Below are 13643 nucleotides of genomic sequence, written 5' to 3' on the forward strand. Positions count from 1 at the left end.
AAATTACTGCAAGCTTCTTTGCTTAAAACAGCAGAAACTCAACATCTTACAGTTCCGCAGGTTAGGTGTCTAAATGAATCTTACAAGGCTAAAATGCAGGTATCTGCAAGGCTATGTTCCTTCTGAACACCCCAGAGGTGAATCCCTTTCCTTGCCTTTTCCAGCTCCCAGAGGTCACCTGCATTCCTTGGCTCATCTCAATCTTCAAAGTGCATCATTCCAATACCTCTGTGTCATCACAGCTTCTTTTTCTGCCTCTGACCCTTTTGTCTCCTCTTATAAGGACTCTTGTGATTATGTTGGATCCTCCCAGATAATCCAGGATCATCGCTCCATCTCAAGATCTTTAATTTAATTGCATCTGAAAAGTCCCTTTACCATGTAAAGTAACATAATTACAGATTATGGGGATTAGAACATGAACACTTGTGAATGGGTTATTATGCTGTCTACCATAACCCCCTTCCACCTCATTGGAATGAATTTTAAATAAAATTTTAATATTTATATTAAAAATTCTTTATTAATGTTAATATTTTTGTTTATGAAATCAATTTTTTACTAATAAATGTTGATGTTTTAGTCCAAGGGCATGGATTTAACATGATTTCTATAATTATAGAAAATTCAAAAAAATATAGTGTGCAGCTATATGTTTTCATTACAAAATGTATGATCAAATGACAATATAACAATATTTTGTATAGAAAAATATACTACAGAAGGGCAAAATTCATTTAGAAAGTGAAAGAAGTATATGTATTCAAAAGCAAATGAAATGATGCAATTTTCTAAATGTTACAGAAGACCCATTTCATGTAATATATAAACGGATAAAGACGTGTCAGAGAATCAGGATTTAAATTTCTTTGGCTATATTAAAAACACAAAGAAACTATTATTTAAAAAAGTAAATATTTACAATATGCTAGGAATTATGTAATTTATAGTTATTTGATCTCATGATAGAAATGTTTGGTCATAATATAAAACTATATGATAGGTTACATAGTTTTCAAAATTATTTTGTAAGATAAGTAAGCAAAAATTAGTAACCTCCAGCTGTAGGCTGTAATTATCATAGTGAAATATTGTTCCAGGTTTGGAGAATGCCCATCAGTACCAGAGACTGCTGCAAACAGAATTTGATGCATAATCAGTATGTAACCTATTTCCAGTCCCAGTCTCTCTGCCTGAGTCTTCATTTATAAATGGTAGTAATAGCACCACCTTTGTTCTCAGGGTTGTTGTCAGTAACAAATGAGACACTTTGTCTAATTTTTTTCATAAACAGCAATAACCAGTAACAGGGCTTTTCCTTCACCCTGTGTTTTGGAGACAAATCTGTTATGAACCTGCTTATGAGGCGATCAAAAGATCAAGTAGGAAATCCTGACAAATGCTCTTCTTCTCACTCATTAAATTGCCCCTAAGGGGAGACTTCAAAGGGAATGACTAGTGACTGTTTACTGACTTGCAATAGTTCAGGTCTTTGGAGATTTTTCTTTTACACAAAATCTTTCAAAGGGGAATTTTAAAGGTTACATTGAAATATGTCATTCCTACTCCTCAATCTTCATGCTTCTGACCTCAGAAGGACACTAATAATAGCTTTGTGAAGGGGAATTTGCTACTCACTAGAGATATTGGCAATAATTACTTGGTGGGAAAAGCTAATGATTTTCTCACTTATAGGAAGACTGGCGCTTCCACTGGTTGTTGTTCCTTTGGTAAATTGAGTGGCTTTTCTTATGGTAATATAGAGAATGAATGAACAGCACATTAAGGAGCTGTCTGAATAGGGAAATGTACTGACATTTCAGCATTATCTGAGTTATGTGTTAAGAGTGGCTTAGTCAAATTAAAATGAATGACAGGTCAAAGCAAAAATCACAAGCTCTTTCTTATTACTCAGAATACGTATTAAGTGTTCTCTAATTCTAAGAGTCCAAAATATATTAGACAATTTAGTTTACAGGGACAAGTTATCCTTATGGGGTTTGGGTAGGAGACCTGGAGAAATTTGAAGTTCTAACTCTCCATTCTAACCAAGCTTTGACAAGCCAACTCTTACCCTTCACTTTGCTACTTTATATCATTCCCATGTTTTGGTTAACTTTTTACATAGTACAGCTTTATAGTGGAAATGGCTTAAACTGGAGTTCCTGAGAATCTAATCCCCTTTCTACCTTTAATTTACTCCTTGACATGTGGTAAATCACCTTATTTCTCTGCTTCTTATTTATAAATTTCTGATGGTTGTGTTAGATCAATTCTTTTTTATAACAAGCTACACAAGTAGTGATCATGGTGTTACAGAAACCACTCCCTTGGGCTGGGCTTGAGACTCGGAAAAGCCCCAGCTTTCCTGATTTTATAAGAAGGAAACCTCTTTTATGAACAGAACGCTAACTTTACTATTTGCTTTTCCACTCCAGAAAGCTATTAACTGGTGACATGGAGATTATTATAAGGCTAACCTTGAATGTGCTGTAATTAATTTTAAAAATATATGTTTTGATTATGAAATGGTAGATGAAGGTGACAGACATCCAATTAGGAGAATAATAACCACAGAGAGAACGTGACCTTCCAAAAGACATAGCATCTTTGCAAATCATCTTGTGAAAAAAAAAATCCTCAAAGTCAAAGGAAGCTGGGAAGTTCTTCTAGATGGCTAAGAGTTTGTTGAGCTGACACTGGATGAGTTAGAAGATGAAAGAAGCTAAAACTGAACCTTATAAAGGAAAGAGTAATGTGAAAACCTCTGGCCCATCTTCAGAAATTGATCTTCAGAAAACTTGCAACATATACAACCTCTTTTGAAAACAGAAAGTCACAGGCCAATAGCTATATAAATTCCACATTAAAAGAAGGCTATGGAGATGAAAGTCTGATTGCCAAATGGAACAGAGAAGGTTATGCGGACCTGTGCTGCCTATGATATATTCAAGGTGCCAACTCTGGAACTCACTTCATTTGCTGGGCTTGAAGCTGCATGTGGGGGTGATCATCAAGGGTCTTCACTGTGGCTGCAGGGGTAGCTCTGGCTGAGGCTGCTCTGAGCCAAACCCCCATCCTGCCCTAGACCTTGGACTTTAATGATGGCTGCTTTTTCACTTGCACCTGCCACTCCATTTCCTGGTAGGTTCTTCTCTGTATAGCAGGAACCTAAGTCAGAGTTAAAGCATAGTCTCTATGGTTGATGGCTTTGGTTTTCATCAAGTGCAATTATTTGTAATTTTAAAAAATAAATCCCTTAAACCTCAAAAAAAGTAATTTGGATACACTTGTACTTTTCTTGTAATATGCCCTTTAGAGTAAGACATGTTTCCAAACTCATTCTAAGAACTATACTGTTGGCTTCAACTTTTACCAACAGTCTCACCTAAACTTATTTCTTTTCCTATTATGTCTGAGGTAAAGGTTAACATCTACTTGTCAGACAAGTAGCAGTTTACAACAACTTCTCTGGAGGAGAAAAAAAAATGCCTTAAATTGTCAGTTCCAAGAACCTCATTGGACTATACTTTTTCAAAGGATGGAGTCTTAGGAAGAATGTAAATAAGTGTGTATCTTCTTTTGCCCAAGAGCTTTCTAAAGAAAACTCTGCTTTAGGTTTTTGTTTCTCTTGTGTCTCTTTCCTTCTTTGGCAGAAATCCTTGGATAAAGATTCTGACATCTTTCTCTTTCTCTTGTGCTCTTCTTTGTTCCCTCTGGATTTTCCCCACAAAGCCTGGAGCCCAGAAGCTTTGGAAGCTGCCCCTTCTATTACAAAGTTGTGTGGCATAAAGCCTATATCATCTCTGCTCCAGGCATTTGTAAACTCTCTTATATTCTTTTGCTTGTCTCTTCTCCCTGGCTACACATTCTGCTTGGACCACTTTTTCCTTTCATCAGAATTTTATGACAGAGAGGCTTAGAATTCAGGCATGAGTTTATAGAGACAGAAACAAAGGGCGTTCAATCTGTTTGGCTTCAAGGTTTCAGGCTCATCTTTAGCCAAGCAAAAAATATTACATAAGGACAAGTCCAGCCAAACAGGCTACTGTGCTGAGCTTTTGAATCAAAGCCTCATAGTAATCAAATGACAGCATTTACCTGTGTTTTACCCAAGTCACATCTTTGCCCTTGCTGTGATTCTAGTTGTCAAGTTAGATAATAAATAACTTGAACATGATTTTAGACTATCGTGAAGGAACTAGTAGAGGAAGAGAGGATACAAAATCAGAAAATAGAGGGAAGGATAATGAAGCCAGGTCCCTTTATTTTTCTTGCCCATCGATTTTCCTTGAAGTGTAATGAAAAGAGTTGGTGTTAAGTGAACAGCCAAGAACATAATTGAGAGATTCAGAATTCAATGCTCAACAGTCTTTCCCTAAGCACATTTTATTCCCAACGTTGCGTGATATCAGTTCTACTTTTGCTCCAGGTTTAATTCCATCCCACAAAGAGGAACTCAATTTCATCAATATTTCCCGTATTTTCTGATTCTTCATTCTCTTGTCCTCCACTAACTTCTTCCCTTTATCCTATAAACATGTTCAAATTACTCATTATCTTAAAAGGGCAATGACAAGGATAAAGATGTGAGTTCAGTAATACTGGAACATGTATTCGGCTAAAGCGACTCACAATGGACATGACAGTTCAGGCTGCGTGGCAACTTGGGAAATCAACAGAAAGAAGTGAGGAATAAGTCATGGATATTCAGAAAACTGAATGTGTAAATTAATGGCATGCATTCGAATCTTCTTTGTAAGCACAGCCAAGTGCATGCTGTTCATAGTGGTTTTGGAATTTTGGTATCCAAAAGTACAGAGTCAGGATGGGCCCAAACTCCAGAGAGCTATGGGTGCTCTTGATGATGAGGTTTAGTTACGTGGGGGCTTGGTAGGAGCAGAAACCACAGTTATTCTGCAGTGGAATGATGTTGAGGAGCTTATGGAATATGAAGTGATCATTAAGGAGGTGGCAGCACTTGAAGTATTCTGCGAATTCTCTGTGTAAACTCTGAAGTAGGAGAGGTAAACCAAAGCTTAGGGGACCTTAAATAGGCTCCTCTAAAAGTAGGACCCAGCTAGGAGCCCCAGTCCAAGATCAAAGTGTTAGGGCCAGCTCTGAAAGTAGAATATCTCCTAGAATATGGCTATAAATCTTTTTCTGAAGGAGAAATATGGCAAGGTAACTAGATTAGCCTTTATTAACACAACTGCACTAAAACAAGTATTTGCTTCACAGAATTTTGAATCAGTATACTAAAGGGTGAGACTTGAACATAATATGTGCATTGTTTTATTATTTTTTTTAATTATATTACTTGACTTCAAATTTTACAAGGCTATAGTAACCTAAACAGCATAGTACTGGTATAAAAATACATACACAAATGAATGGAACAGGATAGAGAACCTGGAAATAAAGCCACATACTTAAAGTCAACTGACCTTCAACAAAGTTGACAAAGACAAAAACATACTGGGGGAATGGACACCCTATAAATAGTGCTAGGGAAATTGGATAGTCATATGCAGAATAAAACTGGATACCTATCACTCACCATATATAAGTACTAACTCATGATGGATTAAAGACTTAAATATAGGCTGGGCGCGGTGGCTCACGCTTGTAATCCCAGCACTTTGGGAGGCTGAGGTGGGCGGATCACGAGGTTAGGAGATCGAGACCACGGTGAAACCCTGTCTCTACTAAAAATACAAAAAAATTAGCCGGGCATGGTGGTGGGCGCCTGTATTCCCAGCTACTCGGAGAGGCTGAGGCAGGAGAATGGCGTGAACCCGGGAGGCAGAGCTTGCACTGAGCCAAGATTGCGCCACTACACTCCAGCCTGGGCGACAGAGCGAGACTCCATCTCAAAAAAAAAAAAAAAAAAAAAAAAAAAAAAAGATAAGACTGGAAATTATTAAAAAATACTAGAATACGTGCTTTGAAATGTGATTCATCACATAAACCGAACAAAAGACAAAAAAAAAGATTACCTCAATAGATTCAGAAAAGGCTTTTGATAAAATTCAACATCTCTACGTGTTAAAAACTCTCAATAAACTAGGTGTTGAAAAAACATACCTCAAAATAGTAAGAGCCATCAATGGCAAACTTACAGCCAACACCATACTGAATGGACAAAAGCTGGAAGCATTCCCCTTAAAAACTGGGACAAGATAAGTACGCCCTCTCTCACTACTTCTATTCAATATGCTATTGGAAGTCCTGGCCAGAGCAATCAAGCAAGAGAAAGAAATAAAAGGCATCCCAATAAGAAGAAAGGAAGTCAAACTATCCCTGTTTGTAGACAACATGCTTCAATATCTAGAAAACCTCATAGTCTCAGACCAAATGCTCTTTCAGCTGATAAACAACTTCAGTAAAGATTCAGGACAACAAATTGATGTACTAAAATTATTAGCATTTTTATACGCCAACAACAGCCAACGTGAGAGCCAAATCAGGAACACAATCCCATTCACAATTGCCATAAAAAGAATAAAATACCTAGAAATAGAGCTAATCAAGGAGGTGAAAAATCACTAGAATGAGAATTACAAAACACTGATCAAGGAAATAAGAGATTATAGAAATAGATTACAGAAACATGAAAAACATTCCATGCTTATGGATAGGTAGATTCAATATCATTAAAATAGCCATATTGCCCAAAGCACGTTGCAGATTCAATGCTATGCCTATCAAACTACCAATGACATTCTTCACAGAACTAGAACTATTTTAAAATTCATATAGAACCAAAAAGGAACCCAAACAAGCAAGGCAATCCTAAGCAAAAAGAACAAAGCTGAAGGCCTCATATTACCTGACTTCAAACTATACTATGGGGCTACAGTAACCAAAACAGCATGGTACTGGTAAAAAAAACAGATACATAGACCAATGGAATAGAATAGAAAGCCCAGAAATAAGGTCATATAGCTACAACCATCTGATCTTTGACAAAGATGACAAAAAAAAGCAATGGGAAAAGGACTCCCTATTCAATAAATCGTGCAGGGATAACTGGTTAGCCATATGAAAAAAATTCAAACTGGACCCCTTCCTTACACCAATACAAAAATCAAGTCAATATGGATTAAAGACTTCAATGTAAGACCCCAAACTTTAAAAACTCTGGAAGATGACCCAGGCAATACCATTCTGGATATAAGAACAGGAAAAAACTTGATGATGAAGAGGCCGAAAGCAATCGCAACAAAAGCAAAAACTGACAAGTGGGATCGAATTAAACTAAAGAGCTTCTGTACAGCAAAAGAAACTATCAACAGAGTATACAGACAACCTACAGAATAGGAGAAAATATTTGCAAACTATGCATCTGACAAAAGCCTAATATCCAACATCTATAAATAACTTAAACAAATTTACAAAAAAAAAATAACAACTCCATTAAAAGTTGGGCATAGGATGTGAACAGACACTTTTCTAGAAAAGCCATTCATGTGGCCAAGAAACATGAAAAAAAGCTCAATATCACTGATCATTAGAGAAATGGAAATCAAAACCACTATGAGATACCATCTTACATCAATCAGGGTAGCTACTATTGAAAAGTCAAGAAATAACCGATGCTGGTGAGGTTGTGGGAAAATGGGAACACTTGCACACTGTTTATGGGAGTATAAACTAGTTCAACCATTGTGGAAAGCAGTGTGGCAACTCCTCAAAGACCTAAAACACACAAACAAAAGCAATCCCATTACTGGGTATATACCCAAAGAAATATAAATTGTTCTACAATAAAGACACATGCATGTGAATGTTCACTGCAGCACTATTTACAATAGCAAAGACATGAAATCAAACTATATGCCCATCAATGATAGACTGGATAAAGAAAATGTGGTACATATACATCACGGAATACTATGCAGCCATAAAAAAGAATGAGATCATGTCTTTTGCAGGGACATGGATGGAGCAGGAGGCCATTATCCTTAGCAAACTAACCCAGAAACAGAAAATCAAATACTTCATGTTCTCACTTGTAACTGGGAGCTAAATGATGAGAACTCATGGGCACCAAGAGGGGAACAACACATATGGGGGCCTACCTGAGGATAGAGGGTGGAAGGAGAGAAAGGATTAGGAAAAATAACTATTGGGTACTAGGCTTAGAACCTGGGTGATGAAATAATCTGTAAAACAAATCCCCACAACATAAATTTGCCTTAACTATGGGGTACTAAGCTTAGTACCTGGGTGATGAAATAATCTGTACAACAAAACCCCACAACATGAGTTTGCCTATATAACAAACCTGCACATGCACCCCTGAACCTAAAGTAACAGTTTAAATTTAAAAAAAAAATTCTCAATTTATAGCCTACGAACCAAAAAAAGTCCAGGACCAGACAAATTCACAGCCAAATTCTACCAGAGGTACAAAGAGGAGCTGGTACCATTCCTTCTGAAACTATTCCAATCGATAGAAAAAGAAGGAATCCTCCCTAACTCATTTTATGAGGCCAGCATCATCCTAATACCAAAGCCCGGCAGAGACACAACCAAAAAAGAGAATTTCAGACCAATATCCTTGATGAACATTGATGCAAAAATCCTCAATAAAATACTGGCAAACCGAATCCAGCAGCACATCAAAAAGCTTATACACCATGATCAAGTGGGCTTCATCCCTGGGATGCAAGGCTGGTTCAACATACGCAAATCAATAAATGTAATCCAGCATATAAACAGAACCAAAGACAAAAACCATATGATTATCTCAATAGATGCAGAAAAGGCCTTTGACAAAATTCAACAACCCTTCATGCTAAAAACTCTCAATAAATTAGGTATTGATGGGACGTATCTCAAAATAATAAGAGCTATCTATGACAAACCCACAGCCAATATCATACTGAATGGGCAAAAACTGGAAGCATTCCCTTTGAAAACTGGCAGAAGACAGGGATGCCCTGTCTCACCGCTCCTATTCAACATAGTGTTGGAAGTTCTGTCCAGGGCAGTCAGGCAGGAGAAAGAAATAAAGGGTATTCAATTAGGAAAAGAGGAAGTCAAATTGTCCCTGTTTGCAGATGACATGATTGTATCCTTTAGAAAACCCCATCATCTCAGCCTGAAATCTCCTTAAGCTGATAAGCAACTTCAGCGAAGTCTCAGGATACAAAATCGATGTGCAAAAATCACAAGCATTCCTATACACCAATAACAGACAAACAACCAAATCATGAGTGAACTCCCATTCACAATTGCTACAAAGAGAATAAAATACCTAGGAATCCAACTTACAAGGGATGTGAAGGACCTCTTCAAGGAGAACTACAAACCACTGCTCAACGAAATAAAAGAGGACACAAACAAATGGAAGAACATTCCATGCTCGTGGATAGGAAGAATCAATATCGTGAAAATGGCCATACTGCCCAAGGTAATTTATAGATTCAGTGCCATCCCCATCAAGCTACCAATGACTTTCTTCACAGAATTGGATAAAACTACTTTAAAGTTCATATGGAACCAAAAAAGAGCCTGCATTGCCAAGACGATCCTAAGCCAAAAGAACAAAGCTGGAGGCATCATGCCATCTGACTTCAAACTATACTACAAGGCTATAGTAACCAGAACATCATGGTAATGGTACCAAAACAGATATTTAGACCAATGGAAACAGAGGCCTCAGAAATAACAAAACACATTTACAACTATCTGATATTTGACAAACCTGACAAAAATAAGAAATGGGGAAAGGAATCCCTATTTAATAAATGGTGCTGGGAAAACTGGCTAGCCATGTGTATAAAGCTGAAACTGAATCCCTTCCTTACACCTTATACAAAAATTAATTCAAGATGGATTAAAGACTTACATGTTAGACCTAAAACCATAAAAACCCTAAAAGAAAACCTAGGCAATACCATTCAGGACATAGGCATGGGCAAGATCTTCATGACTAAAACACAAAAAGCAATGGCTACAAAAGCCAAAATAGACAAATGGGATCTCATGAAACTAAAGAGCTTCTGCACAGCAAAAGAAACTACCATCAGAGTGAACAGGCAACCTAGAGAATAGGAGAAAATTTTTGCAATCTACCCATCTGACAAAGGGCTAATATCCAGAACGTACAAAGAACTTAAATTTACAAGAAAAAATCTAACAACCCCATCAAAAAGTGAGCAAAGGATACGAACAGACGCTTCTCAAAAGAAGACATGTATGCAGCCAACAGACACATGAAAAAATGCTCATCATCACTGGTCAGAGAAATGCAAATCAAAACCACAATGAGGTACATCTCACACCAGTTAGAATGGCGATCATTAAAAAGCCACGAAACAACAGATGCTGGAGAGGATGTGGATAAATAGGAATGCTTTTACACTGTTGGTGTAAATGGTTCAATCATTGTGGAAGACAGCATGGCTATTCCTCAAGGATCTAGAACTAGAAATACCATTTGACCCAGCCATCCCATTACTGGATATATACCCAAAGGATTATATGTCATGCTACTACAAAGACACATGCACACGTATGTTTATTGCGGCACTACTCACAATAGCAAAGACTTGGAACCAATCCAAATGTCCATCAATGATAGACTGGATTAAGAAAATGTGGCACATATACACCATGGAATACTATGCAGCCATAAGAAACGATGAGTTCATGTCCTTTGTAGGGGCATGGATGCAGCTGGAAACCATCATTCTGAGCAAACTATCACAAGAACAGAAAACCAAACACCGCATGTTCTCACTCATAGGTGGGAATTGAACAATGAGAACACTTGGACACAGAGTGGGGAACATCACACACTGGGGCCTGGCATGGGGTAGGGGGAGGGGGGAGGGATAGCATTAGGAGAAATACCTAATGTAAATGACAAGTTAATGGGTGCAGCAAACCAACATGACACATGTATACCTACGTAACAAACCTGCACATTGTGCACATGTACCCTAGAACTTAAAGTATAATTTAAAAAAAAGAAAGATTCACCTGAAGATCTTCATTTGTGTCTGGCTTGAATTCTGTTTGGCGATTGTGAGCACCCTGCAGTATCTTCAAAGGAAAGAAGGAAGTTTGAGTCCAAAGTTTACAGTTTGCATACCCCCTTGGATGAATGGAATTCAGTCATGTTGCCAGAAAGTCCTCAGTTTAATCTAAAATATTTGTCTCACATAGCTATTTAGTATGGAGGTAAATCCAGACACAGGGCTATCAAAACAACAACTGGAACAACAAAGACAATGAAATGGGAGGGATTTCAACGTTTCTGCTTGAACAATGACATGGCAGAGAAGGTGAAAGATTTGGTTTTGGATCTTGCTTGAGATAATACAATAAGAATAATAATCCTGTAAATCCTCTGCCTTGCAGACACTTGGGAGTTCAGTCAGAGAATTCTCAAAGTTCTTCCAGATACCCACAAACAAAGGTATTGGCCTGCTGCAGACACCAAAGCCTTGTCATTTCTACGTGTGACAGCAGGACGGCAAGTTTGGTGGGTGGAGGTGCTTTCAAGGCAGTGGGATTTCAGAACCTACTGGTGACTGGTCTTTTGAGAATTAGGGTGCTTTTGGCAGAGTAGTTAAAAACAACAACTCAAAGCCCTGGAAAAGACAGGGTTTATTGCATTTGGCACTGGTTTAGCTTTCCAGTGGATGCCCGTCTTCTGTTCTTCTGTGTCTGGGGTATTAAATACTATCAGAGAAAAATCCTTCTGCTAGCCTGATTGATGCCGTTACAAATGCATGGATTTTAAACTTGGTTAGACCCCTTGACAATCTGTTAATTCATCTCTAATTGTCTTTCATTTCTCTTTCTCACAACACTCTATCAGAAGAATTTCCCCTATGAAATTCAATATGTTTTGAAAACACCATTTTATAAAGGACATTTTTATTTTTCTATTCTATCTTGTGGTTGTGTTTACATGTATTTAACCATTCCATTATTGTTATGTATGAAGGTTGTTTCCAGTTTTGAGCTGTTATGAATAGTGTTTCCATGGATATTTTTGTACTAAATCTTTAACAAATCTCCTATTATTTCCTTACAATAGATTCCTACGTGTAGAATTACTAAGTAAAAGAGTATAATATTTACATATGTGAATGTACATATGTATATATATGACATAAATAACAATGCTTATTATAGAAAAACATATTAATATGGACAAGCAAATATCCATAATTCTTAGACTTAAAGATTCATGCAGTTAATATTTTACTATATAATCTTTTAGAAATGTTTTATGCATACACTGTCATAAAGTTTTGAAAGGCCCATTATACTTCTTGCCAAATGGCTGCCCAGAGGAACATGCAAATATATACTCCTATTTGCCATATATGATTACCTTGATTATTACAATTTAAAAAATCAGTATGTTGGGAAATAATATCTGTTATTTAATTAGAATTTATATAATCTAATAAGGTTGATTAACATTTTTCACATGGGCTTTTTTTGGTGAATTAATTTACTATTTCTTTATCTTTATTCCTTTCTTGGAGGGTACAGTTGTTTAAAAATATAAAAAAAAAAATCAAAGAAGAAAATGGCAGTCACTCAAATACTCATCACACAGAATTAACCACTGTTTTTATTTTGGCAAAATTGCTCTCAGTCTTTTAAATGTTTGTAAGTTGGTTCATTTATACAAGTAATATAGGAAGACATTCTATCCTATCCCTTTTAATAAAAAAGAACATGGTACATCAAGCTAGAGTGTCCCAACTTTGATCCTTCCATTTTTATTTATACCTCTTCTGCAAATTAAGAACTAACATGAGTTTGAGAAGGGAACTTCTAAAAATTATACATACATACCCACATACGCATAAAAACGCATCTACAAAAAGTATATTATGTAGTCTTGTGTCTGCATTGTTCTTCAAATCTTTACTTCTTCAGTCAACATGTTTTTGAAATTCCATATTGATAATACTGAGCCCCTTCATTCCTATCTGGATTCATAGTGTTTGTACATACAGATTTGTTTATACTTTCTCTTATTGTTGGACACCGAGTATATTGAGTTTGCATAATTATTTTAAAAGGAGTTTCAGTTCTCTAAGGGTATATGAGAAAATTTTATTTTTCCCAATAATGAACAACAGTGCTCTGTCAAACTCTCTCCCATGGCCTCCTGCTGAGTAGTGGGATCCCTTAATAGATAGCTTATTTGAGTCAGGAAAGTCAGTTTCTGTTATTAAACCAGTATCACTTTAGTTCTTTAAGATTCAGTAATGTACATTTATGTTATCACTGTTATCTCCTATTTGATTCAAAGCAGTATTCCCTTTCTCTCCCAATCCCTGTACTCAAATAAACTTCTGTTTGTAAGGATTTAGAGGGTGGAGCAGAATAGACTGCTCCTGACTCATCCCCAACTTTGTTTCCACTTTTCCTTTCCCTTCTTCTACCTCCTGGTGTTGGCCAATAAGAGAGAAAGGACTAAAAACATATCTCTTTAAGAGCCCAACCTGGAGATCCTCTCCTGGGTTGGTGATGAGCACTCTCCAAGCTCACTGATTTCACTGCCTAAGAGTGGTAGCCAGCTTCCCACAGACTGACACCTCACAGTGTTCCTCCAGAACAGCAGCCTTCTGGTCTCCCACTGCAGCAGTATCCAGCAG

This window comes from Hylobates moloch, unplaced genomic scaffold (assembly GCF_009828535.3).
Source record: "Hylobates moloch isolate HMO894 unplaced genomic scaffold, HMol_V3 SCAFFOLD_41, whole genome shotgun sequence".
Lineage (NCBI taxonomy): Eukaryota > Metazoa > Chordata > Mammalia > Primates > Hylobatidae > Hylobates > Hylobates moloch.